The sequence below is a fragment of the Vicugna pacos genome, chromosome 2 (genome assembly GCF_048564905.1).
Source record: "Vicugna pacos chromosome 2, VicPac4, whole genome shotgun sequence".
In the NCBI taxonomy this organism is placed as follows: Eukaryota; Metazoa; Chordata; class Mammalia; order Artiodactyla; family Camelidae; genus Vicugna; species Vicugna pacos.
Genome location: NC_132988.1, coordinates 58,583,277 through 58,610,971, shown reverse-complemented (window position 1 = coordinate 58,610,971; position 27,695 = coordinate 58,583,277). Strand labels below are relative to the sequence as shown.

Genomic DNA, 27,695 nt, shown 5'->3' with positions numbered 1-27,695 from the left:
GCATTAAATACCTAATCTTACTGTTGATATGATTAGATTTATATCTGCCACTTAATTTTATGTTTTATACACACATTAATATATATTAGTTATTTTCTTAGTGCTTGTTCTAGAGCTTACAGTATACATCATAATTTATTAGCATCTACCTTGGATTTATGCTAATATAATTCCAGTGAGTTACAGAAATGTTACTTTTATATAGTTTTATATAAGAGCTTCCCCTTTTGTGGTATTACTTTGTGTGTGTATGTTTGTACACATACGTATATATGTAAACATACACGTTAATATACATATATATAGAAACAGAGAAAACAGAGACAGACGCTTAGAGTCTGTGTAACAAACCAGACAATACATTGTTTAATTATTTAGATAATTTTATGTCTTTTAAGAAAACTGAGAGAATAAAGGAGAGTAAGTATATATTCGTAGCCATTGTTGCATTAACCTTTTCATATACCATTACTTCCTTTCTTTTATGAACTTGCTCTGCCATCAGGTATCATTTTCTTCCTCCAGCACAGCTTTGGTCTCACTCTTTTGCCTTGTGCTGTGTGATAAATATATTACCTTTCTACAAATTATATGCCCAACAGTGTAATTATATACATATTGTTTTATACAATTACTTTGCAATCAGTTAAGAGAAAAAAGAAGAAGATGCAATTATATAGTTTTTTATAATCTTCTAGTAACTACCCTTACTGACACACTTTGCTTTTTGGTATGGGTTCACATTACTTTTGGGTATCACTTGCTTTCAGTCTTTGAAACTTCCTTTAGTATTTCTTGAAAGGTGGATGTGCTAGCAGTGAATTCTCTCAGTTTTTGTTGACCTGAGAATGTCTTTGTTTTCATTTTTGAAAGATTATTTTGCTAAATATGAGACTTTTAACTGACGTTTGTTTTTCCTTTCAGCACTTTGACTGAAGCATCTTACTGCTTTATGTTCTCCATTGTTTTTGATGAAAATCCAGTTGTTGTTCTTATTTGATTTCCTTGTATGGACACATTATTTTCCTCTTGTCACTTTCAAGATTATCTTGTGCTCGTTGTTATTGTTTGCTTGTTTATTAGTTTAGTGATTTTGTTTAACTATTTTAATAAAGTCCATTACCCTCACAGTGTGTAGTTTCTGATGTCATTCGTCAGAGGCACTGCCTTGGGCATGTGTACAGTCACCTGGGCATGTTTCCTCTCAAGAGATAGTAGTGGCTTTAGTCAGTCTCTTTTGGCTGTCTCTTACTTTGCTTTTGCTGTTAAATTTTTAGCTGGTCTGTTTCTATTGGTGTCATCCCCAGCTGTTAGTCTCTACTAATGCTACCTGATTGCTTTATTGTTTTCAACAACACCTGGGGACATAGACTGTGCTACCGTCTAATCCAGTTAAATTTGGGCACCTTTGCAGAGGTGTTCCTTGAGACTAGACTTTGAGACTTACTCCTACCCTAGGAGTGCTCTCTTTAGCTGCATTTCCCCCTGGTTTTCTCTGTTAAAACTTCTAGCTTTTCTACTGTTGTCCTTCTTGCTCTCAGAGGGCTACCATTCTCCTGTTTCTCACCATGAAATCCTCATTCTTGTCAACAGTGTTCTTACACTAGCACTTCCCATGTTCTGTTCCAAATAAAGGCAGTCCCCTTAAGGAGACCTTGGAACATCCAGTTTCTATGGCTTGCCCCTCCTTCTGGGAGGAAGCCCTGAACAGGTGCTCCAGAATGAGGAGGGAGTAGTGGCCCACTTTGCTAGAGTGACATCCTTGCTCTAATGAATTTGGTACTTGGTGGGGACAGTAGCCCTTGTTCTTGTGTTGATCTCAGATCTACATCTGAGGAGCTTGCTTATACAAGGGTGGTCAGGGCCAGGTATCATCATTCAGTCACTCCTAGGGTAGTCTTCAATCCTATGAGTGGAGGCTGAGTGAAGGGAGCCCAGACCATTTGGTTGTTTGTGCTTGGGATAGAGTTTTGGCAACACAGAGCTGGGTGGAATGAGGATTGCTGGTGACGTGCTCCTCCTGAGGAGACACCAGAGACCTAGCAGGATCTGGTGGGGGGAGAGAGACCTGTGTTTTTCACTGCAAGTACCTGTAATAGAGCCTCCATCAGGCTGAGCTAGGTGTGTGTAGAGGTGGATTGTGGCTCAAATGCCACAGACTCTCACTGTTTTTATTGAGATTAGATTTTGTTTAAAGATTTCTCATGTTGCATATCCTTTAGGACCACTTTCCTGATATTTTAAGTAGTTGCTTTACTTGATTTTCACCTGTTATGGTTGTTTCACTGGGAGAGGGTCCATGGAGCTCTTTACACCCCAATTCTGGAAGTGCACTCACACACTGAGTTTTATCCTTTTCTGCGTAGTATGCTGTCTGCAAATGATCATTGCGAAGTTGAAATATTCAAATTGATGGAACCTTGAATGGATGTGAAAAACCAAGGACTTTCACAGAGATTCAATAGGCATTATTTATTCTTTGGATTTGTAAAACACTTTATTCTAGGAAACTTAAGTGTTTATTGTTGCTTAATAATGCTTACTGAAGATATGTAGAAAGTGAAAATCTGCTCTAAATTCTGTGAAGTCCTGATTAATCTAGCCCAACTCTTTGCTTTGAAAAACAAAGTTGGATATTCCAAACTGAATATTGCCTTTTTCTCTAACAAAAAGGATCAATATCCACAGGAGTCCAACATGAAAATACTTAACTGAATATTATTAGTACCCTCATGAAGTCCTGAAATGTAGTTTATAGATAAAATGTGGAAGTCTGTGTCCATACCACAATTTAAGCAAATATATAAAAATGGAATATAGAATAAATACACTTATTAAAAATTTATTAATTTTAAAAATAGAGTCCCAAGAGTTCCTTCAAGTAGATTCTTCCTGTAGTGTTCTTAACATTTGCTTTCATTTACGAACATCTGTATATGTTTATAAAGAAGTATATGTTAATATATATATTCCTTTTCATGGACATAGTTTTCCTATCTTTGCTTACTCTGCCTCTACTAGTGTCTTCTTTTTCAGTGAAATGACAGTTTTTCAAATGATACATCAAGAAAAATTTACTCTACTGCTTTTTATCACCAAGTAACAATACTTTAATAAACACTGTCTCCCAGTCTTTATTAAAATACCACTAGAATTCCAATTTACTAATTTACAAAGAAAATTATAATGATTACATAGAACTATTTGAATCAGCATGATCATCATATATTTTTCTCATTAGAAAGATCTTCATGGAAAACAGAATCACAATTAGAATGTTGCTTGGTGACCATGGAATCTGAACAATAGTTAATCTTTGATAATTGGAATGATTTATAGTATCAGGCCATTTTTCTTTTTTTGCTTGTTTACATCTTTACCCTGTCCGCTCTACTGTCAATAAAACTCAACCAATTTGAAGGCTATAAAAGATTAGGGCATCTCAAGCATAAGGATAGTAAAAATTTAGTTTACAGATCAACAGTGGTAAGTGGAAAATTTTGACATTTACAAACATAGTTTACAACCTTAGCATTTGGGGTTCTAACAATTTCAGATCTCTATTCTTAGAATAAGTTTTCAGAATCTACTGCTTATAGTATAAATATCTGACTTTTAAATGCAGCACATTACACTGAAACTATAACTGTTGTCTATCATCCAAATAAGTGTAAAAGAACACAGTCTAAGCAAGAGAAGTCTTCAGAAAATAGCCAGTTTACAAGTATGATATCTAACGTTTGTTTTCTATGTTTCAGATACTGTTCACTTTACATATCTAATGCTACCCGTTTTCATAGTAGGTAGGAACTTATTCATTTTACAGAAGAGGAAACTGAAACTCTGCATACTTATGTACCTTATCTGAATTTTATAGCTATGTTGGCATTTATCCCAACAACCTAACTCTTGTTTTCTCACTCTTACTCTGGCACATTGCATCCGAAAGTATGTAAATATTTTTCTTTGTCTTTTATAGTTTATCCCTAGGTTCCACAGATTTGAAAATCATGTTTATTGACACTGTTCCAGTTCCAGCTGTAGTTCTCTGTTCTTTTAACTTAACTCTTAAAGATCCATTCCTAAAGTCATAGAAATTTTCCAGCAGGCTTTGTGACCTGGCTCATTTTGTAATTGCACAAATACATAATGCACAGGGTAGTTAAGATGCAGAAGAATATATGAATGTGAGCCAAAGCACGATGTGCCAGGCATTATTCTAGTGCCTTGTACATGTTATTCATTTAATCTGTGGTAAAATTCTTTTGGCATTATTGCCTCCATTTTTACAGATAAAGGAACTTGGAGTAAGAGAGGCTAGGTGCTTGGCTACATTAATAACGTGCATTTGGCTACATATTATGTAAGTATTTGACCTGAATTGTGCCCTCTTGTCCCGAAGTTACTGCTCTTCCCAGTAGTCCCAGTCATGTCCTAAAATGTTTACTGAGTGCTTAGTGTTGCAGGCTCTTTGAGTAAGCTGTCATCAGAGTGCTTCTCTGGAGGTAGTTATTATTAAACTTATTTAATGAGATACTAAGAATCAGAAAGATAGGAATATGGGATTAAGAGACACAAATGACTGTGTATAAAATAAATAAGCAACAAAGGTACATTTTACAGCATAGGGAAATACAGCCATTACTTTGTAATAATTTTAAATGGAGTATAATCTATAAAAATATTGAATTATTATGTTGTATACCTAAATTAATATAATAGTATAAATCAACTATATTTCAATTAAAAAAAGCAAAAAAGCTGGACAGTCTAAAAAGTTTTTATATAAAATAAATAAAATTTTCATAAATGTATCTATCCTAAGTTCAGTGTTTATGTATTTGATTTGCTTAAAGTGTAGTATGGATATAGGCCTCCACATTTCATCTATAATCTCTTTAGATTTATTTATTTAACTATCTATCCTATTGGTTTTCTTTTTCTAAGTACCCATACCAGTAGTAGCTGTATCTTATCTATCCCAGAGCAAATCTCTCTTTTTTCACCACTATAACCAACATAAATCCCTGCTTTGTTCATTTGAGTTTTCACCAAATATGTATTGGTTAATTCTTTTACTTTTTTAAAATTGAAATGTAGTTGATTTACAATGTTAGTTTCAGGTGTACAGCAAAGCAATTCAGTTATATAGTGATGCTGAGCATTTTTTCATGTGCCTGTTGGCCATCTGTAGATTTTCTTTGGAAAAATGTCTATTTATGTCTTCTTCCCATTTTTTAATTGGGTAATTTTTTTGATATTGAGTTATATGAGCTATTACCCCTTGCTGATCAAATCATTTGATAACATTTTCTCTCATACTGTAAGTAGTTCTGTACATGGTTCCTTTTACTGTTTAATTAGATCCCATTTGTTTATTTTTGCTTTTCTTTCTTTTGCCTTAGGAGACAGATAAAAAAAACGCTGCTATGATTTATATCAAAGACTGTTCTGTCTATGTTCTCTTCTAGGAGTTTTATAGTTTCAGGTCTTACATTTAAGTATTTAATCCTTTCTGAGTTTATCTTCATATATGGTGTGAGCAAATGTTCGTATCTCATTCTTTTACCCGTAGCTGTACAGTTTTTTCACCACCACTTATTGAAAAGACTGTCTTTTCTTCATTGTGTATTCTTGCCTCCTATGTTATAAGTTAACTGGCTATAAGTGCATGGATTCATTTCTAGGCTCTCTGTTCTGTTGTGTTTTTATGCTAGTACTATGTTGTTTTGGTTATTGTACTTTTGTAGTTTAGTCTGAAGTCAGGAAGCATTTTAACTCCAGCTTTGTTCTTTAATCTCAAGATTGCTTGTGGCAACTTAGGGTGTTTTTTGGTTCCACATGAATTTTAGGATTATTCTGTGAAAAATGTCATAGGTATTTTGATAGGGATTGCATTAAATCTAGCAATTTTGTTTTGGGTAGTATGGCCATTTTAACAGTATTCTTCTAAGCTCTAGGGGATGTCTTTCCACTTCTTTGTATCTTTTTCAAATTCCTTCATCAATGTTTTATGGTTTTCAGAGTATAGATCTTTCACTTCCTTGGTTAAGTTTATTCCTAGGTATTTTACTCTTTTTTGTGGGATTGTTTCCTTAATTTCTCTTTCTGATAGTTCATAATTAATGTATAGAAAAGCAACAGATTTCTGTATATTAATCTTGTATCCTGAAACTTTCACTGAATTCATTTTTTACTTCTAATAGTTTTTTGGTGAAGACTTCAGGGTTTTCTGTATGTAGTATCATGTCATCTGCAAATAGTGACAGTTTTACTTCTTTTTCTTGTCCAATTGCTGTGGCTAGGACTTCCAATACCATGTTAAACAGAAGTGGTGAGAATGGGCATCCTTATCTTGTTCCTGATTTAAAAGGAAAAGCTGAATCACTGTTGAATATAGTTAGCTATGGGTTTGTTATAAATGGCCTTTATTATGTTGAGATAAGTTTACTCTATACCAATTTTGAGAGTCTTTTTTTTAAATCATGAATGGGTATTGAATTTTGTCAGATACTTTTCCTGTGTCTGTTGAGGTGATCATGTAATTTTTATCCTTACTTGTGTTAATACGATATATCACATTGATGGATTTGCAAATATTGAACCATTCTTGCATCTCTGGAATCAATCTTACTTGATCACAGTGTATGAGCCTTTCTATGCATGAAAATTTTATTAATTTTAAAATAAGGAATGCCAAAGGAGTTCCTTTAATAGATATGTAATACACACCTGTATCTATATCTATGTAAGAAGATTCATTATAAGGAATTGACTCATACAGTTATGGAGGCTTAGAAATCCCAAGATATACAGTTGGCAAGCTAGATACCCAGGAGAGCCAGTGGAGTAGGTTCCAGTCTTAGTCCAAATCCAAAGGCAGGAGAAGACTGATATCCTAACTTGAAGACAGTCAGACAGACAGAGGAAATTCTCCCTTAGTCAGCCTTTTACTCTATTCAGGCCTTTCATATTTGATGAGGCCCACTGAATACCTGGGTAGAATGTGGCTTAGTCAAGTGAACACATACAATTAATCATCATACTGCTTGATTTTCTATTAACTGCAATCATTTGAAGGAAGATGATCTTGACAGTTAGGTTCCAGATTGATGGTAAGAGGATACAGAGTTTGCAGCCAGTAAATATATTACAATATCTATAGAATAATGACTTCAACACTTCAGTCTGTATTTGATGTTAACTGATATGACATCACAAAAATAGTTTTTAAGAAATGATTTATTCATTTAATAATTTTTCAAAGTGAAATATTTGTAAAGAACTCAAAGAATTTTTGAAAGTTTATGTGATTTAAAAAAAGGAGTTTCTCTTTGATAAATGCATTCCTCAAATAATCATAATGGTTTGATAGATTTCTTACTAGCCTTTTTTCTATACAAATGATATTAATTATATATACTATGTTTGTTTTGGTCCCCTAAGAAGCAGACATCAAAATGGACCTAGATGTGCAAGAGATTTAATAGAGGAGACACCTGTGAAGGATAAAAGGGGAGTGAGCAGTGGTAGTCTTGGAGAATCTTCAGAGTACAGTGAAGAACTGATATCTGTGTAAGAAGAGAGGGGAGGGAGAATTGGGTAGGAGAGACCAGAATCATTTGAAAAAGTTTCAGCCAGTCCAATGGGTAGTCCTCAAGTGAAAGTTGCCCATGATAGGAATCCCATGCTTGGTAGGAATGACCTGATTCTAAGAGCCCTTTCATGTTCAGTCATTGACTGGAGCAGATTGGGGAGGTGTGGCCTCAAGATGAATACTGTGATGGAGGCTGTCAATCTGTTGTGCTCCCTACAGCTGGTTTTCTTGAAGGAAGATCTGAGTGGAGCACCTATATGGTTGTCCCACATATGCATACCATGTTTTACTTAGTAGGATCATAGTATATACTTATAAGTATGTTTCTGGCAGTTGCAAATTTGTCATGAGATACTTCTGTAATCTTTCTAGGTGCTAAAAATGTCAATTGTGTGTCTGTAGCACAATTTATGTAGCCAATGCAATATCTAAATTATTAAGAAATATTTTATGTCTATGTAAACTACAGTATTATAATATTTGATCCTTAATTGATGAGGTGCCTTTTTAGTAGAATAGCTACATACTTTCTTATTAAATATTTTCAGACATATAATACATTCAATATGCTCCTCAAACTTAAGAGAAAGCCTGACATGCCTAGGTTAGGTTGTAATGGTTGGACATGACCTTACTGCCTGAAAGAAGTATTAGCAGATTTTTAAAGAAGAGTCTATTATCATGTTCTTATTATGTAATTTTTATATAGGTTTAATTTAATAGGATATAAATTATTGGGCTGGTTCCTTTTTTAGCTAGATGGAGATTTTCATTTTATCTTCCATATCTTTAATGTATTTAAAATATTATATGAATAATTCTATCTCTTAATATATTTATGTGAAAGAATTCTTGGAGCAATAGGAAATTTATGGTGACTCTTGAGAGCTTCTGAAGAAATCTGCATATAAAAAGCCTTTGCTTAAAGAAATTTTTGTAATTTTACTATAACTTGAGCACTTGAGTCTTTAGTTAAACATATGGGATAAGATGAACTCTTAGGAATTTCCAAATTACAGATTAATGATTTCTATATTTCTATATTAATTTCTTATCTCTGGAATAAGCTTATTTAGATCACTTATTATAGTGGAAATATTTTATCATGTGAACCATACCCTAAAACTACAACTTTGAATTTAGATTGAATTGTGTTCATTTCGTGGATATGATGTTTTGAAATTTAAAATGTAAATTAAAGTAAGTAATGTTCAAATCTAAAAACAACCTTGTTATTAAATGTATTAAATAAGAGGAAATTGAAATGTGTAGAATTACAACTTTTTTTTAATTGCACTATTCATTTTATTTATTTTGATTAGACATGTTTGGGCTGTGGTTTTTTTTTTTGTATTTTTTTTATTAAAGTATAGTCAGTTTACAATGTATGAATTTCTGATGTATAGCACAATGCTTCAGTCATGCATGAACATACATATATTCGTTTTCATACTCTTTTGCACCATAAGTTACTACAAGACATTGAGTATAGTTTCCTGTGCTATACAGTATGCACTTGTTGTTTATCTATTTTATTTTCATTAGTATCTGCAAGTACGACTTTTTAATAAGTTATACCATGTTTATTATTGATATCGTGTGTAAATTCATTAAAGCTGGATATTTCAACTATTCAGATGATTTTAAGAAAATGATTTTGGGGAAATAAAGTTGATGTTGATAGATTAAAACAATGGGATGAATTTATAAATATATTTAGAAAACAGATTCATATTTTGACTAATAAATACAATTTTATCTTATTTTATAATAGACAAGGCCAAAATCCTTTTTTTTTTTTTGCATTTTTAAAAGCAGATGGATCATAGAACATCAGAGAAATATCTTCATTTCTCACAAAATTGGATGATGGGATAGAACTAATTATAGTGTTAAGCTTGGGATCTTTTTCTCTTTGGTTTTGGATAAAATTTCAAATTGTTGGCAGAGATCCTGAGGTAACATTGAACTGAACTCAGATGTTAAAGGCCCACTTCTGTTTCTTCAGAATCCTCCTTTCACCCTGTTTTAAACTATTTTTTTGACTGTTTTAATATAGTACAGTTTTCTTGGGTTATAGAAATTTTTGAGATCACTTCACTCTTGAGAGAGCACAAAAAACTTCTTTTAATGTTAACTCTGAAATTATGCAAGCATATGAAAAAAGGAACTGATGTTCCTAAGAAGGTAAACTCAGTGGTAGGAACTTAAATGACTCAAAATGAACAAAATTATAAATCTGTGGGTAAGAAAATGATTGTAGCTCATAATTGTTTACCTGTTGAAAATGTACTTCTAATAAAAAACATTAGAGTTAATTTTAAATGATTTTCCATTTCATTTAGTCATCTTTTAAACAAACATATTAAAAATTTTTTATTCATTTATCGAAGTATCATCAGTTACAGCGTGTCAGTTTCTGGTGTACAGCATAATGTCCCAGTCATGCATACATACACCTATATTCGTTAATATATTTTTTCATTAAAAGTTATTACAATATGTTGAGTATAGTTCCCTGTGCTATAGAGAAGAAATTTGTTTTTTTAATCTGTTTTTATATATAGTGTTTACCATCTTTTAAACACATTTTTTTTTAATGTTTACTGTATTCTGGGCATTTTTCTGGGTGCTAGGGTACAGTAGAGAGCAAGACAGGTGAAGTCGCTGCCCGTGTGGCTTTCATACTGCTGTCTGGAGAGGCAAACAGTAGGCAAGTAAGCGAATAGGTTAGGAAGGCCGTTTGAGAGGTGAGTACATTGAAGTGGGCATGTAGGGACTGGCGCGACATGTGCTTAAACAGAGTGATGAGTTAGGGGAACTAACCAATTTGATACAGAGAGTGATCTGAAAGTCCCAGTGATGAGGTGAAGTTTGAAATGAAATCTGAATAACAAGATGGAGCCAGCCATATACAAATGCAAGAGCGGGGGTTTCCTGGATTGGCAAGAGTGAATAATAAGGCCCTAAGGCCCTAATGTCTTGCTGTGGTCAATAGAAAAAAGGGCTAATGTGACTAAGACAGATCAAGCAAGGAGGATAACCTGCTGTAAGATTAAAGAGGTAGGACTTTGGCAAATGTATGTAATTTATTTGGATTTAAATCTAATGGCAAGTCTTCCAAAACCTTTAAGTGAGAGGACGACAGAGATATTTTTTAATAAAACAAGAAAAAAATCATTTTTAATATGCAGTAAAGATTGTGGAGGACAGTGACAGAAGCGAGGAGTCAGTTGTAGACATTTGAGTTGTCTTGGCAAGAGATGATGGTTACTAAGTAGGAGTTTGGTCATAACTGTGAGTATAGTTCTCTGGAAAAATGAGGTGTTCTAACACTGTAAGTAATTTTTTTTGTAAATTCAGTAAAATGCATTCCTTTAAGGAAACATTGAGTGCTATAACTGATTTGGTGCAGGTGGTTGACTCAGGGGGAAAAAAAAATCCCATTAAGATAAATATATCACAAATGGAGACCCCAAATGCAGGTAAATACTTTGGAGGCAGAAGAAACATTTAAAAATTTGTCTGAAAAAATGAAATAAAATATAAATTTATTTTAGATGATGATTACAATGATGGCTTCAATGCAAGGAATGGGTAAAGAATGATAAAGTGTTGTTTTGGGGAAGCAACTTTACAGACATAAAGATAACAATAGAAATATGCAACAGCTTCAATTCACACTTGAGTTTTTGAGCACCATCATAAAGAGGAGCTCTTGTAAAAAATATGCTTGAGGGCTGATTTCATCAATTTCTTCAAGGGCGTAATCTGTGATATTCAAAGAATTTTTTTTTCTTGTACAAATTCTCTAGCTATCCTTTACAAGTTTTTCTTCTCTAATTCTATATCTTACAGTTCTGGTTTGTCAGTGGTTTTGTGTGTGTTTTGAGCAGTTTTCTACCTCACTTTTGTGAATTTAGTGGAATTCTACAATTTTTGCATGCTCTGTCATTTCACTTTGGAATTTATTGCATTTTGGTTGCATTGCATTTTTGGTTGTTTTCAGTAAAAATCTAACCCCTGAAAACATTGACATAATTTCTGGGAAGTCATCCTAGTATTAACTGAGATGTGAAATTTTATTGACTATTAATTTTATAAAAGGTTAGTATATTACAGAATATATTTGTGTTAGGATCATTTTTGTTGCCCTATACATCATCAACTAACAAGATTAGAACTAACAAGAACATCTTTAATATTGTGATACTTTCCTGTATACTGGAATGTTTTCTGTAGTTTTTTGGTGTGTTTCTAAACTTTCTTTCTCTCCATTGTATACATTCAATACACGTATGTATTATATGCATGTATACACTGAATAATATATACATAGCTGTCTAGCACACTATTTTGTAGCACAGTATATTTTGCTTCAGAGTTTGGATGGTGCTCAGGATGTCTGAGTTCACTAGAACACTTCTAGATAATCAAACATTTCTATCTATCTGAGCATTTAATATTCCTCTCAAGAATATTGTTGTCTTGATCGTTCTTAACTTAAGGTTTTTTGTTTTTTCATACTCTGAGTTGATATATTAATTCTGAATTTATTCCTTCAGAAAAGAAGTCCCTTCATACATTCCAGATTACATTTTTTCACTAAACTTAATCCATTTTTTTTCTGATATCCTTGTTTATTCCCCTTATTTTAAATAAAGGACTTAATTTCTCTTCCATCTCTATAAACAATAAGAATACTTTAAAAATAACATTTAATAAAGAATAGTCTTGTATTTCAGACAGTTTCCATTTTATAGTCTTTAACTTTTGAACAGATGGACCTTTATGGGTTTATACTGAGGAGAAAAGGATATGACCTACTTGTCATCTCTTACTTGACCATTTTTAAGTTCTTGAAGTAATTAAACCAAAATTAATACAATTGGTATATAATAATTTACCGAAATAACTAAATATATTATATTGCCCTGGCAATATGTGCAGTTGTAATTATTTTGGTATAATTATTATATACCAATTGTATTAATTTTGGTTTAATTACTTTAAGAACTTAAAAAATGGTCAAATAAGAGATGACAAATAGTTCATATCTTTTTCTCTTCAGCATAAACTTACTTTATAAATTAAATTTTATCAATTTTATCTTTCAAACTTTATCTTTTGAATGGATTTCAAGATAGATCGTTATATTAAAAAGCTGCATTGAAGAAAGATTATTTTAGCATTTAAAATAATACATATTTTATAATATATAAATGTATATATTTATTTCCATATATGCATATTAGAGTTAGATGACAGTTATAACTAATCAGATACTTAGAAACTAACCTGGTGAATTTGTAATAAATATTTAATTTCACCAGTGTAAAATTAGATTGGTTACTAATATTTTTTCCTTGAATATAATGATAGAAAATAAAATATGTTCTTCGTTGACTGCATCAAGTAATTTTAAAGGCATGTCTGCCCATATTGCTTAATTTTTTTTAAATGCCAGTGAAAGAAGCTATCAGAAATTAAAATCAAATATTCTGTGTTCTACTATGAGGTCATGTCCAGGGTTAGTTCAAAATCAAATGTATCCTTCTTAGTTTAGTCAGGAGAGGGTATTTCCTACTTAGTGCTGAATCCAGCTGTTTTACTCTATGAAATAGTAATTATGTGATATTAAGGATAAGAATCTCTTTTACAGCACTTCCATAAGAGAAATAATTTTGTCATCATTGTACTTCGTTTTCTTGATTGAATAGTTACATAGAATAAAATGCACTGCCATCTTCCAACGATCGCAACCTGAGGCTCTGATTAAATACTTCTGTTAAAATCTTACAGTATTTTTAGTCTTCCAAATACAGTCCTAGTTCTGCTGCAAGCCTTCAGATATTTTGCAGCAAGGTACTTCATTGGCTCTTCAGCAGCCCTAGATATTAGGACGCTGATCTTTTAACATTCAGCTTTAAATTATTTCACTTATGACCTTAGCGAAATATTTAAAACTGCAGTCACCTGATAAAACACAGCTCTAATAAATATAGTAATTATTATTATAATGGAATTGACAAGGATCATCATCATTCATATTCAGATTTCAATATTTCAGGTTATATGATTCAGTATAAAGATATTGAAGCAAACTCTTAATTCCAAACTCCTAATTTATCCCTCCCCACTCTCCTGTCCCCTTTGGTAACCATAGTTTTTTTCTGTGTCTCTGAGTCTGTTTCTGGTTTGTAAATAAGTTTATTTGTATCTTTTTCTTTAGATTAAGAGTTTGGGATTAACATATTATACACTTCTATTTATAAAATGGATAAACAACAAGGACCTACTATACAGCAGAGGGAAATATATTCAATATTTTGTAATAACCTACAAGGGAAAAGAATCTGAAAAAGAATATATATGCATGTATTTGTATAACTGAATCACTTTGTTGTACACCTGAATCTAACACAACATTGTAAATCAGCTATACTTCAATTAAAAGAAAAAGAAATTTTGCCAAGAAAACAAAGAAGATTATGGCTGTCTGAAGCCCTGGGCAAGATAATTGACTTTCTTTTTTATGTCTAGAACACTATAATAAAAAGTGAATTTTCAAAAAAAAAAAACCACTGTTAAACAATGTCCTTCTTACAGGAAATACTTCTGTATCTACAGAGATCATAAAGATTTATCAGTGTGTAATGTGAAGGGAATTTTTCTTATTCACTTATGCAAATGAAAAATGTAAAAGGAATATATACTAAAAAAAGTATTGAAACAAATCTCAAAAAAAACATAAAATCAATCCTCCCCTCCCTCTCCTATCCCTCCCTGCCTTGCTTCTTTCCTTCCTTCATAATTATCATTACAGATCTTATTAATAAATGTCATTATGTAATTCAGTGACTGCCATATGACTTAGAAAACTCATGAAATTATTTCCTCTACATTGTTTATTAATAATTGTTGACTTCAAGTCTGTATAATATTGTCATCTATATATTCCAGAAAGATTTTTAAATTAGGATTCTTAATCTGATCATTTTCCTTTACAGAATTTATTTTACAGTCATGAATTTTTTATGCTAATCACAAAAACAAATTCATGTAGTTAATCTAACACAGCAACATCTATTATCATGATGCATTATCTCCTGAATACATATAACTTTGCCTCTTTATTGAAAAACACATTCTGAAGTCACACTCAAAACACGAGGGAAATTATTTCTATCCTATAATCCAACTTAGTAGAAGTAGTAATTTCCTCTTTTGCACTAAGTCAGGGCACAGAAATAATACTCCCAGGGACAAGAAATACTATATATTGAAGGGAAAGAGGGAAGGAGGCATCTGTGCGTCTGACATTCTTTCTGGTTGGTTGTTGGGTCTTAGCATTGTGATGGGAGTAGAGAAGATGGTCCTTGGGTTAGATAGCCCTCCCTTCATTTTTAAGAGTAATGCAAATTAAAAGCATTTGTAGGTGGATACTAACTCATTTATGTTTTTAGGATGTTGAATCCAGTTAATCCAACTCTTTTTCATCAGTTTGTGTCCAGACTCCCCACTGTCCCTACCTCCCACCTCATCTGACTTTGAGAATTTGTCTTGGAGTAGAGCTTTATCCAAACTTCAAGGAAGAACACTGGGGAGGGCACATGAGACTTCTCTTCAACTTGGTAGGTTCATGTCATTGGGTATGGAAGTCATGGTGGCAAACAATAAAAACTACCAGAGATTTGTAGAGTATTGGACTTTAAAAAAAGGTTCAATAAAAACACATTTAATCTTTTGCATACTATGTACAATACTTTGTATTATTTAATCATTATGTTTGCTTGAACAGATGTTATCGCATCTGTTTGCTGTTGAGGAAACTAGGACATGAAAAGATAAAGTGGTAGGGAAGGGAGGGATGAAAAGGCAGAACACAGAGGATATTTAGGGCTGTAAAAATACATTGTATGATACCATAATGATAGATAAGTGTCATTATAAATTTGTCCAAATCCATAGAACTGCAGAGCACATTAAGAGTTCTGGGCAAAACTGAATGGCCATCAGTGGTCTTTAACCTAAAACTATAGCTTTAATAATTTTATAATATTCTAGCCCACAACTTAGGATATTTCAACATTTTTTTATTATTGAGTTTTTATGTGTCTCCTCAATCTTTGATGCTGTAGCAGAAAATGTCCTTAGAAGTGTTTTCTAACTCAAATTGCATTGACAAATTGTCTTTCATGAATTCAGAACTGAGGAAAAGGAAGAGGAGAAGAGAGTAAGAGAGCTGCTTTGAAAACAGGAGCTGATAGGATATAGGTCAAGGAAGTGAAAATTTGATGTCTTTGATCAGTGGTTGGCAAGTCACCACTTTAATAGCCTCCGGGTTTTTTAGTAAGAGTAAGTTTATACCTGAGAGAGCCCAGGTTATTGTGGAGAATCCACAGCACATAGGTTGCCAATTTTCCCTCCATTGCCCCATCACACATTAAATTCTATTATGGCAGTTCTTCCTGCTAAGCTTGGATGGACGTCACAACGATCCTCAGTACTCCACTCCAAGTAGGCCTGCTAACTAAGTTGAGCATCAGATGAAACCTGTTTCCCATTTTGGGTGGTGTGATCCAATCATGACTGGGATGTATAAAACTTAGGTTAATATAGAGGTAAAGGTGCTTATATTCTGCTGGGTGCTTGTGTTCTGACGTTTTCTAGAATGAAAATAAGTAGACTAAATGCAATTAGTTTTAGAAATAGAAAGATACCAATCCACTATGAGGATAAGAATGTGGATCACGTACCAATCCACTATGAAAGCCAAAGTATGGCATCTAAGGCTAAAGGCCCCTAATGTTCATCATATACTGGAAGGAGTAGCCATCTAGCAGTGATTCAGCTTGAAAAACAAAGTTTCCTAGGAAGATACTGGAATTCTCAAGATGAAGTAGATAAATCGAACAGAAATTGTATCAGAGATTAGCACACTACCTCTGGCATTCCCATGAAGACAAATCTTTAGTTAGGTTTTTTCTGCTTCTTGCTATACTCTTCTCCAATTTTTTTTTTCATTATGTGGAGGTATCTGGGACATATCAGGACACACCAGCAAAGAGAAATGGTTCCCTATTCAACTGTCTAGTGTGTGGAGAGCTATACCTACCCACCTACTGCTTTTAGCAATTACTGTAATCCCTAGGCTGTGATATGGTAAAATGTTTTAGAAACCCACCCTCTAAATATGACTTGCTCTTTGAAGTAGCTGTGGCTTGTATTAATGTGTGCTAAGAATGAAAAGTGTGTAATGGTTTAAAATTGGGGCATGTGACTTGTGAAATCTAGTAAACTGTTAAGAATTTATTATGAAATCAATCTCTGAGATTTTCTTTGCCAAGGTAATCTAAGCAGAAATTTGAAAATTCTCATGCTATATGAAAATGGTAAGAGTCAAGGGACTTTTTTCCAAGAAAATTTGTAGCAGGGAGGGTCATAAATACTCTTCAGAAGCCCATGTTAAGAAAATATAAAGTAAAAAGGGATTTGCTAAACAATCTGAAGAAAAACAAATTCTGAGGAGATGGTAAAAGGAGATCACAAACTCACCAAACTTATTAAAGTTATTTTCCATATTTCAAGAATCTGAAGACTGAAAGAGTAAAGCTACTATTCAAATCTGGTGGACAAATTATGATAATGAATCTTTTGGCCTCTGGAAAACATTTTCCTGAACAAATGATGAAGTCGTATCACCCCTATCTCTCCCTCCCTCCCTCTGTCTCCTTTTCTCCTTCCTTTCCTTCCTTCTCTCCCTCCCCTGCTTTCTTTTATTCTTTTTTTTTTTTTTAATTCACAAGGGCTAATTGAACTATGCACTAAACATGATTCTCTTCTGGATAGAAGAGAGGGAAGGGAATAGGAAGACTGAGCTGTTCCTTATTACGTAAAGGCTGAACCTTCCCCCTTGACAAATGGGGCTCTGTTTTTGAGGGTCGGGGTCTATGGACTCCTAAAAGATAACCAAGAAGGTAGAAATCTAGAGGTGATAAACTGCACCTAACCTAGGACCTCATTTATATTTGCATATAAATTTCCCAAATATCCTCTAGCCTTCAATGAGAGTTATCAGAGTTTTCCCTTGCCAAGTTAGAAAATTAGAATAAGTAAGCCAGATTCTTCTGACATGTGAGAATGTCTTTAACCTATTAACCTAAATATTTTATCACACTGGTGGAAGAGCCATTGGAACACTTCCAATAAAGTGGAGATAAAACCTTAGAGTCATGTTTCAGCATGGATTATTATCTTAGCAGTTTTATTCTTGTTGCTTTGCAAACCATATGGTCACATTACACAGCCCAGTTTTTGTTAAAATTTATTTTGAAATTAAATAGGCCCAAAACATTTGAAATCATACTGATATTTGCGTAGTATTTTCCATGTTGAAAAATATTTTAAACACAATGATCCTTTTTGTTTACTCAACAAATCTAGCTGTGTGGTAGTATGGATGTTAAGAATTTTCTGCATATTTTATGTGTATTTTTGACTATTGCTGATTTGGGTTAAATAGCTTCTCTCTCCCCACTTCCCTAGCCCAGATAATGCCTTTTATTTACCTCTTAATTAGAAAATAGAGGGAAAAAAAACATAATCATGACTAGTAAAGCATTTCATGGGAATAAATCACTGAAATTCTCAAGTCTGTCTTTATCTGGGTTAGTTTTTTTCATTACAGTGTTGGAAAGTCTGAAAACTATAAACAGTAACCTGCCCATTCAAAATATATGTATAGATACATAAGTGTATGATTACTTCATAATCCTGAACTTTTAAACTTGAACATAAGCAGAATTGTAACTGAGACAGTTTATTCACTGGGAAAAATCCAGCTTGAGTCACCATGGGGATACCCATGAGTGACTTGCCTGTTTGGCTGCATTTCACTCTCACAGATTTTGATAGTATAAAAACACTTTATTTCCTAAAACGAATTTTAAAAAAGTACTAAGGATGACTGGGCAAAGCATTCTGTTATCAGTAGATACCAGTGTATGAAATCCACATTTATGTCTGCAGTTTTGGGGAACTAAGAACCATATTATCTTGGTTTTATATTTCCTGAATCAGCTTAATTGCATCGGCATACCAATTAGACTTGAATAAATATGTTTGAATGCTTTTTAGTTGTTGATACTTTGTTATAAAGCTTTTACTCCAATTTCTCTAAAAGCATTTCTAACTGTGCTTGGTTTATACATTGCTTATCATTTTATATTAATATATGTCATATGCCATGTTTTTTATTTTTATGCCTAATAAGAGCACTGTTTTGTGTGTCTATTTGTCTTAGTGCTTATTAATGTAAAATGATATAAAAAGTAGCCAATCTTTCTATAAATGAGGTTAATTGTATATAGATGCATGCATGCATATGTTTTATATATATATGTATATATATTTATTCATTGTTCATAATAGTTAATTTCTATAATACAGCCTAGAAAATGAGTGAATTTTAACTTGCTAGCATTAGTATTTTTAAACATTTTAAGTGGTTAAGTAAGTATAAGTACAGATATAGAACCAAAACTTGAGCTTTATAACCATTGAAATAATTGATGTTTCAAATGATCATCTCAACTTACCCAACTAACAGCAGGGCTTATCAGCAGGGCTCTTTTACAAATCTCTAAGGCTCCACAGACCTACATGCGATGTCTTCATTAGAGGCTGTACTCTTTACACTTCTTGAAGATGACTATTTAAAGGAATTGTGTAATTCATGGAGGAGACCTTATGGGTCACTGTATTCCACAAGAGTCAGATTAAGGCCCATTACTCTATTCAGTTCACAGTTAGAATCTTGTTGATGCTGATAAGAGTTTTCTATCCAGAAAAAAAGGGGTAGGTGAGTGCTAAGTGATCAAAGTTACATCAGAGCCTTTGGTATAAGATAGTAAAATGATTGTCATACAGCATTACTATAGGGTTGCTTCTCTCCAGGTTTGAAAATAAATATCTTTACCTTACCTGGATATTTATTTTCCATATATTTCTCCGCTGAGATCTACTATATGTAACAGTGGGAGACCATAATCTAGAGACAACACATTATTCTACTGACATTATCTTTCAAGTGAACTTCTATGTGAATCACCTTTCTCACAGAAACTCTAATACTTCATGGAATTTTGTGACTTAAAAGTATCGCATTGTTGGTGTGACTTTAAAGTCAGATTCCATAGTAGTGTTTTGAAAGATTTTGTTACTTACATACTACTAAGTATTCTCCATTAAATGGAATTTGTAATATTTAAGTTAAATCCATTTTATGTTTGATTTATGCTTTCCTTATATTTTGCAAGTTTGTTGTTTGTAAAAGGAAATGAAGCCGTCTTTATAATTTCAGTTAAATTGGTGATTAAATGTCAATAAAGCAGAGGAATGATTAGTTTGGGTCATTAAAGTAATTTATAGAATTCTTACACAAATTCCTTGATAGATGTTTTCTTTATAAACATTTTTTTTCCAGTGATGATGGTTAACATAACATAAAAAGCAGTAATTCACTTCTAATTAAAAAGAAAATATTATTTCTCAGGCAGGGTGAAATTTTGAAACTTTATTTAATTTAAATTCAGTAAGCATTTACTATAGATATATTCCTTCAATCTTAGACAAGGCTGTGTTGCCTCAGAGAAAAATTTATACTCATTGCACTCAAAGATACCTGCACTCTAGTCCTAAACTTTGCCTCATTCTGATTTCACCCCTTTGCACCTTATGTTCAGCCATTAAACTAGTGCAGCACACAATGCCCAGATACTATGTGTGTTTTGTTTGTTGACAGGTTTCTTTAGCCAGTGGTTATCAAAGTGTGGTCTAGGACCAGAAGCATTAACAACATCTGGGAATGTACTAAAGATGCTAAAACTATTATCTCAGACCTACTATTTCAGAAACTGTGGTGTTGAGACCCAATAATGTGTGTTAAAATGCTCTCCAGGTGATTCTCATGAATACTAAAATTTAAGTCTGACACTTAAAAATATAAATGAATTAAAGAGTTAAACATAAAAGTAAACTCAAATATTTGAAGAGTAGGCAAAATTTCACCTTCTATTAGAGAAGACAAGACATCAAAGCAAAACACTGAAAAATAGTAAAAGATGTGCATATTTCATATTATATTAAAAAACCATTCAAAATGTTAAAATATCAAAAATGAAACAGGAAAATATTTAAATATGATAAAGAGCTACATTCTTAACATATGAAGAGAACTACCAAATCAATAAAGAATAAAACTCCTTAAGAAAAATAGAAAAATAAATATTTAAAGACAGTTTCCTTCTTTTTATGGCTCTATACTATGAAAGAGATTTTACATCTATATACTTAGGTTCCCTAGTTCATCACCATGTGGTAAGGGAATATGCTTTTCATGCTATTACAGAAAGCTTCTAAATTTTCCAGGACTCATATTTGAAAAGGAGGAAATTTTAAAAAAAATTATTGCAATCAAGAGAGAATGTGCATTTATTTTATAGTGAATTGAAAGAATGTTCTCTTGTGAGTTAGAAAGCATGTTTCTGATTCTTGTTCTGTTGTTTCTTAGCAAGTATTTACCTCATGTTAGCATCCAGGTTCTTCTCTGGTTAGCTTAGATCAGTGCTGTTCAATCTTTATCATGTATCAATGCATCAGAATCATTTGGAGGTCTTGGAAATTATATAGATTGTGGATGAGACACCCACAGGTTCTGATTAAGCATTTCTGTGAGTGTGACCCAGTAGTTTGAATTTCTAATGATTTTGTACTTTGAGAACCATTGACTTCAATGATCATCAGTTAGGTCCAGTGCTCTATAGCTGTTGCATCCTATGACCTAACGACAAGTAGATAAGGAAAGAGAGAAAAGAGAAGTGTATCTTAAGTGTCCAGCCTGAAACAGAATAGACTTTTAAAATTGGGAAGTACAGTTGCTGTACACTATTTTATAAGTTACAGTTATACGATATGATGATTCACAATTTTTAAAGATTATATACCTTTTATAGTTACTATAAAACATTGGCTATATTCCCTGTGTTGTACAATATATTCTTGTACCTCATTGTATACCTCATAGTTCGTACCTCTTGCTCTCCTATCCCTATATTGCCCCTCCTCCTCTCTCTGGTTTGTCCTCTATATCTGTGAGTCTGCTGCTTTTTTGTTGTATTCACTAGTTTGTTGTATTTTTTAGATTTCATATATTAGTGATATCATATATTATTTGTCTTTCTCTATCTGACTTATTTCACTTGGCATAATGCCCTCCAAGTCCACCCATGTTGCTGCAAATGGTGAAATTTTCTTATTTTGTATGGGTCAGTATTCCATTGTATAGATATACCACATCTTCTTTATATGTTCAACTGTTGGACATTTAGATTGCTTCCATGTCTTGGAAATTATAAATAATCTGCTGTGAACATTGAGGTGCAGGTATCTTTTTGAATTTGTGTTTTTGTTAAGTTTTCTGAGAAACCTCCATAGTGTTTCCAAAGTGGCTTCGCCAGTTTACATTTCTACCAGCAGTGTACGAGCATTCCCTTTTCTCCACATCCTCGCCGGCATTTGTTATTTGTGTTCTTTTTGATAATAGCCATTCTGGCAGGTGTGAGGTGTTATTTCATTGTGGTTTTGGTTTGCATTTTCCTGATGATTTGTGATTCTGAGCATCTTTTCAATGAATGTTCATCGAATAAGTGAACTCAGTACCTGAAATCTCAAAAACATTGTGGAAACTATTTGTTCTTAAGTATTCATGCCTTCATTTACTTCATCACTGATAGTCTCCTTCTCCAGTCTGCATCATTTTCTTTCCTTTGCAGAACTATAAATGCATTTATAGTCAGTACCACGGTATCATTAACATTTGGCCTCTGGTTTTTTTTGTATTTAATTAATTATATTATAAACTCTATAAGGGCAAGAGGGAGCCAGTTGATATGTTTTGCACTTTCTTTTATGCCTGGTACAGACCCCCCACTTTGTAGAAGATTTTGATATAAAGTCTGCCGAATCATTTATTTGCAAACAGATTGATATTCTTTGGAAATGTCCTATCTCTGTGTCAGTACTCTTCACCTTGTTTGCTTTTTTGACTTAATTTCTAAAACTGCTATTGCTCTTACTCTATGTGGCCTCAAGTGAATTAATCATTGCAGAATGGGAGAGAGACATCTTGAGGACAAATAAACGTAGTGCGATTAGGTACTTGTGCCTCTGGTGGCTGCAGCCATAGTGTGTTGCTGTGGTGACTTACTAAATGGTACCCTAGTGGCCTGAAAGAGTTCCTAGGCTTCGGAACAGCTTCATTTCTTACCAGGGAGAGATTTACACATCAGACTTTGGTCGAGCTACACTGATAATAGAAGCAATACAGCCTTTGGGCTGAAATCCAATATATCACTTAGGGTTCTTCCATTAATAAAAATTTTCAAAACTGAGTGAGCCAAAAACAGAGGCATTTAATGCTATCAAGTTATAATTTAGGAATAAAATGGACTAGTTACTTTTGTAATAGTATGGTATAAGATTGCTATTTTAAAGAGAAATAATTAAAACTACCTAAATATTTTATCTTAAGTAATTTATGGTGACTCCCTTTGAGAAATACCTACCATTTAACTGTTTAAACTTTTATGAAGAGTTCGATAATATATGAGAAATTGCTTAGAAAATATAATATATATACACTTTATCCGATAATGTAAAAACCATTAGAAAAAAATACTCCTTACTGCTTTGCATTATTTGCGTGTTATAACTGAGACTCATGCGATTTAAGCACCACAGAATTGTGCAAAGTGAGAATGCACTTTGTGAAGAGTCCCTGCTTTTAAAGATACACTAACAGAGTACCACTGATGGGATTGGATGCTTCTCATTTTTATATTTTCCTGTATTCTCCATATTTCCCACATTTTCTAAGTTTCAGATCAGAAATGTATTTATTTTTAAAGGCTGTGTTGCAGAAACACTTTGCTTTCAATATGAAAAAAAGACACATTACTTGTGAGTCAATATTTAATCATAATTTAAGATTTTGGATATCTGTTTTTCGTTTATCTATTCCGTATTGACTTTACCATTATGATGGTCATTTATTTTGAGTAGCACTTCTTTTCCCTAAAACAAGCAACAAATAAACTAACAACAATATTTGAAAAAACAAAAGCAGAAAACAAAAACCCTAGGCATTTTCTTTGTTTCCTTTCTTTCTCTCACCCCTCACATCTTATCCATCAGCAATTCTTCTTGGTGCTCTCCCTAGGATAACCCAGTTCATTACCTTGCTTATCTTTACTGCAACTGTCCAAGCCAGGACACCATCACCTCTCCTTTAAACTATTGTGGTAATTTCCAATGGGCTGGCTACTCCTATAACCTACTCTCCACAAAGGGATATCTCTTTTAGCTCACTGAAGGGCTTTTACTAGCAGTTGGGATAAAATCCAAGCAGATTATCATGGTCTAGGAGGCCTTACAGGATCTGGCCCTCTACCTTCCTGACCTGTCTCCTTTCATACCCTCATTCCCTTGCCTCACACTGTTGCTTGTCTAGATCACACTGGGGCCTTCCCCGGAGGGTTTGTGCTGGATGTTGCCTCTGCATGAAATGCTCTTCCCACTGATCTTCACTCACTTCAAATATCCCTACCTCCATATTTTCTCCCTTAACATTTTATCAGTTTACTGCAGTTAATTTTTATGTAACATATAGGGCTTACCTAGATGACCTATCTTGTTCATTTGATTTCTTGTTTGTTTTCTGTCTACCTCACTGGAATAGTTGCTCCATTAAAACAGGGCCTGGTGTCTCTTACTCTCCTTTGCATCCTGTGTCCCTGCCAGACAGTGTGGCTCCCATTTTTTAATTATTTGAGGGAGAGAATCCACTAAGCACTTGTGTAAGCTACAGCAGTGATATTCAGACTGTGGTATAATAACCCACAGAAACTCCTCTTGGCAGACATAGACACACATACCTTTAAGAGAATTGATTTCACAATCCTCAGTGTCCAATTGTGATTTTCCACACAATTTCGTTGCTTGAGAAGCTTCTGAGATTCACCAGTTCATCTTCTTCACTTTTCCTTTCAGTCTCCCATTCTACAAAAAAGAAAAAAAAAAGGGCAAACTTCTCACCTCTTCTGAATCTTTCTAGGATGCATTGCCCAGTGCCTAAAAGTCTCCAGGAAATCAAATGTTTAATTCCTCATGGAGTCCCATGAGCACTTCCTGAAGAAATGCTGGAGGGGTTGGTGTGTGATTTACATGGAGGCAGTATTCTGAATCATTCTCCTCCTTCCTCCCTCCACCCTCCCTCCTCCTTTTTTTATTAGATTCCATATATGAGTAAGTGAGAATATTGTCTTGGAGTATTAACAGGTCTGTTTCATTATTAAATCTTTTCTTCTGAAGAAGAATCTTCATTGGCTGGTTGGTTTGACTATGAAGACTGCTTTCTGCAATTAGATTATAATAAAATACATTTACATATCTTTTCCTTAAACCAAATGAACTAAATATGCTGCTTGACAATATTAATGAAAATATATTTGAAGCACATACAGAATATATAGCCTGCCAGAAAAATATATCCTCTGCCATATTTAAGTTAATGGAAAAATTGTTAGTGGTTAACTTGTAAAGTATGCTAAGGATTATATAGATTTTCAGTTCAGTAAAACAAGTTTGAAATTATTGTGTGAGATAATGTGAACAACATAAAATTCTTCAAAATAATCTCAGCATAAAATACACTTAAATAGAAGAAAAGTAAAAAGAGATCTTGCCTTTCACATAGAATATTCAGGTTTATTATGTCTGTCTTTCCTCATTTCCAGACTAGCAGTGCAGTTCTTTTCCCTAAGGATTTGTGGAGGGGTGTTGTCACACTCTACTCAGATACACACTTACCCAGTTACACTGTCTTAACTTGTAGCTCACATAGAAGCAAAGAAGCCTTATTCAGAGAAAATCCTGGAAAGGGTGTTGCTCCTATAGATTTTCCCATTCAAAAGCATCACATTCTTGAGATGGATAGGTTTTTATTTCAAAATCTGGAAATGGAAAATTTGGATTCATTTTAGGTAATTTTGTAGGAATAAAAACAGCTAACGTTTATTGTGTGCTTCCTGTGTGTTGGGCACAGGTCTAAGGCCTTAACACACATTAGCTCCTTTAATCCTCTTAATAGTTACTTCTGTTACAGTAGGTGCTGTTTATTTCACACATAGTGACCCTGAGGCAAAGAGGGAGATTAAGTAGTTTATCTAAAATAAGGAGTGTAGAAGCCAGAATCCAAACCCAGAAAATGTGAATTCAGAAATTTAACCTATATATTATACAGAACAAAGCCAAAATGAGGTATTAAGATGTTGAGAAAAAAACTAAAAAAAAAACATATTTTTTGAGAAAGCTGTAACCCTCATTCTGTAATCATTCTGTCATATTATTATTTATGTGTAATGGGTACTGTATGCTGTCTACACTACATGGTATCGCAATGCCATTATGTGGTTTCTCCACAAGCAAAGCAAGCAGAACCCACTAAAGGTTCTTCTTCCAGTTTCCTGGATTACCTTCTGTTTGTTGTACGATATTCTTTCTTCATTTTTTAAAATCTTGGGTGCCTGCTTCCTTCTGGGAATATTTACTTACAAATCACAAAATGTTCTTTGATCCTGCTTATGCCCTTGTTTAATATTCGCTCTTGGACTGGTAACTGTTAGCTAAGGGAAGTCTGTAGGATGACACATTATTTCTCTTTGTCTCACCTCCCCCTCACACTCTTGTTTTTTAACCCAGCACTCTGCACATTCTTTGCTAGTGGGTACTTTTTTTCCTACAGAATTCATATTCCTTGTGACCTGAAGAGTCATTTGAAACTCCTCTTGATTTCCTGTCAATGGATCTGTCATTGGACTACCAATTTGGAATATTAAGCCATTCCCAGTTATACATTCTTAGGGCAGCAATAACATTAAGAATATTGTTATTCAATATCATATTGTTGTCACTCTATTTTGTGCATTCAGGCAGAAGGATGTAATTTCAAAATTTGCCTTCAGCATCAGAAATACATGATTCAAATCTCAGCTTTACCTCTCAGACTCCAAATTTCTTTATTTACCTCATAAGAATATTTATAGTTACCTAACAAAGTCATTAAGAGGATAATATGAAATAACATATGTAATCGTTAAATACAAAATCACTTCTTCCAGTGATTTGTAACTCAGTTTTAAAAAAGGCCACATAAGGGAAATAAGAAAAAATTATGTTAATATAGCTTCTTAAAAATAATTTGTGTTTTAAAATTATACAAAAATGGTAACAATATTATATGGATATATCAGATGTTTACAGAGCAAGAGTCTTTGTTTGAAATAAGGACATGTCTCTGGCAATGACAGCACCTCTACTTTTATTTGGATTAGTTAATTCCATTGTCAGAAACACTGAGCTCCAGTATCGCTAATTATCAGAGAAATGCAAATCAACTACAATGAGGTATCACCTCACACCAGTCAGAACGGCCATTATTCAAAAGTCCACAAACAATAAATGCTGGAGAGTCTGTGGAGAAAAGGGAACCCTCCTACGTTGTTGGTGAGAATGTAGTTTGGTGCAGCCATTGTGGAAAACAGTATGGAGATTCCTCAAAAGACTAAAAATGAACTTACCATATGACCCAGTAATCCCACTCCTGGGCATATATCCAGAGGGAACCTTAATTTAAAAAGACACTTGCACCCCAATGTTCATAGCAGCATTATTTACAATAGCTAAGGCATGGAAACAATCTAAATGTCCATCAACAGATGACTGGATAAAGCCGTTGTGGTGTATTTATACAATGGAATACTACTTGACCATAAAAATAATGAAATAATGCCATTTGCAACAACATGGATGTCCTTGGAAAATGTCATTCTAAGATAAGTAAACAAGAAGGAGAAAGAGAAATACTATATGATAATCAGTCATATGTGGAATCTAGATTTGCAGATACTGACTGGTATATATAAAATAGGCAGACAAGTATACACTGTGTAGCACAGGGAACTATATTTGATATTTTGTA

At 33.4% G+C, this 27,695-nt stretch overlaps 1 protein-coding gene and 1 long non-coding RNA gene across 7 annotated transcripts in view; one reads left to right on the top strand and one right to left on the bottom strand.

Annotated features, from left to right (window-relative positions):
- Positions 1-27,695, top strand: part of CCSER1 (coiled-coil serine rich protein 1) — a 1,130,224-nt gene that overhangs the window by 96,114 nt on the left and 1,006,415 nt on the right. The window contains exon 1 of one of the 6 annotated variants that reach the window (XM_072940463.1): positions 3,379-3,486. The exons of 4 other annotated variants lie outside the window; for them this stretch is intronic. The gene's annotated coding sequence lies outside the window, so the exon portion shown is untranslated. Of the gene's footprint in view, positions 1-3,378; positions 3,487-15,141; positions 15,232-27,695 lie in introns of those variants that run through there. One more of the 6 variants, XM_072940482.1, reaches the window with a different exon arrangement.
- LOC140686433 (uncharacterized) overlaps positions 21,074-27,695 on the bottom strand; it is a 47,620-nt gene continuing 40,998 nt past the window's right edge. Inside the window, exons 2-4 of the long non-coding RNA XR_012060251.1 lie at positions 25,526-25,668; positions 24,592-24,715; positions 21,074-21,440 (exon numbers count right to left, since the gene is read on the bottom strand). This is a non-coding gene — a long non-coding RNA (uncharacterized lncRNA). The remainder of the gene's footprint in view (positions 21,441-24,591; positions 24,716-25,525; positions 25,669-27,695) is intronic.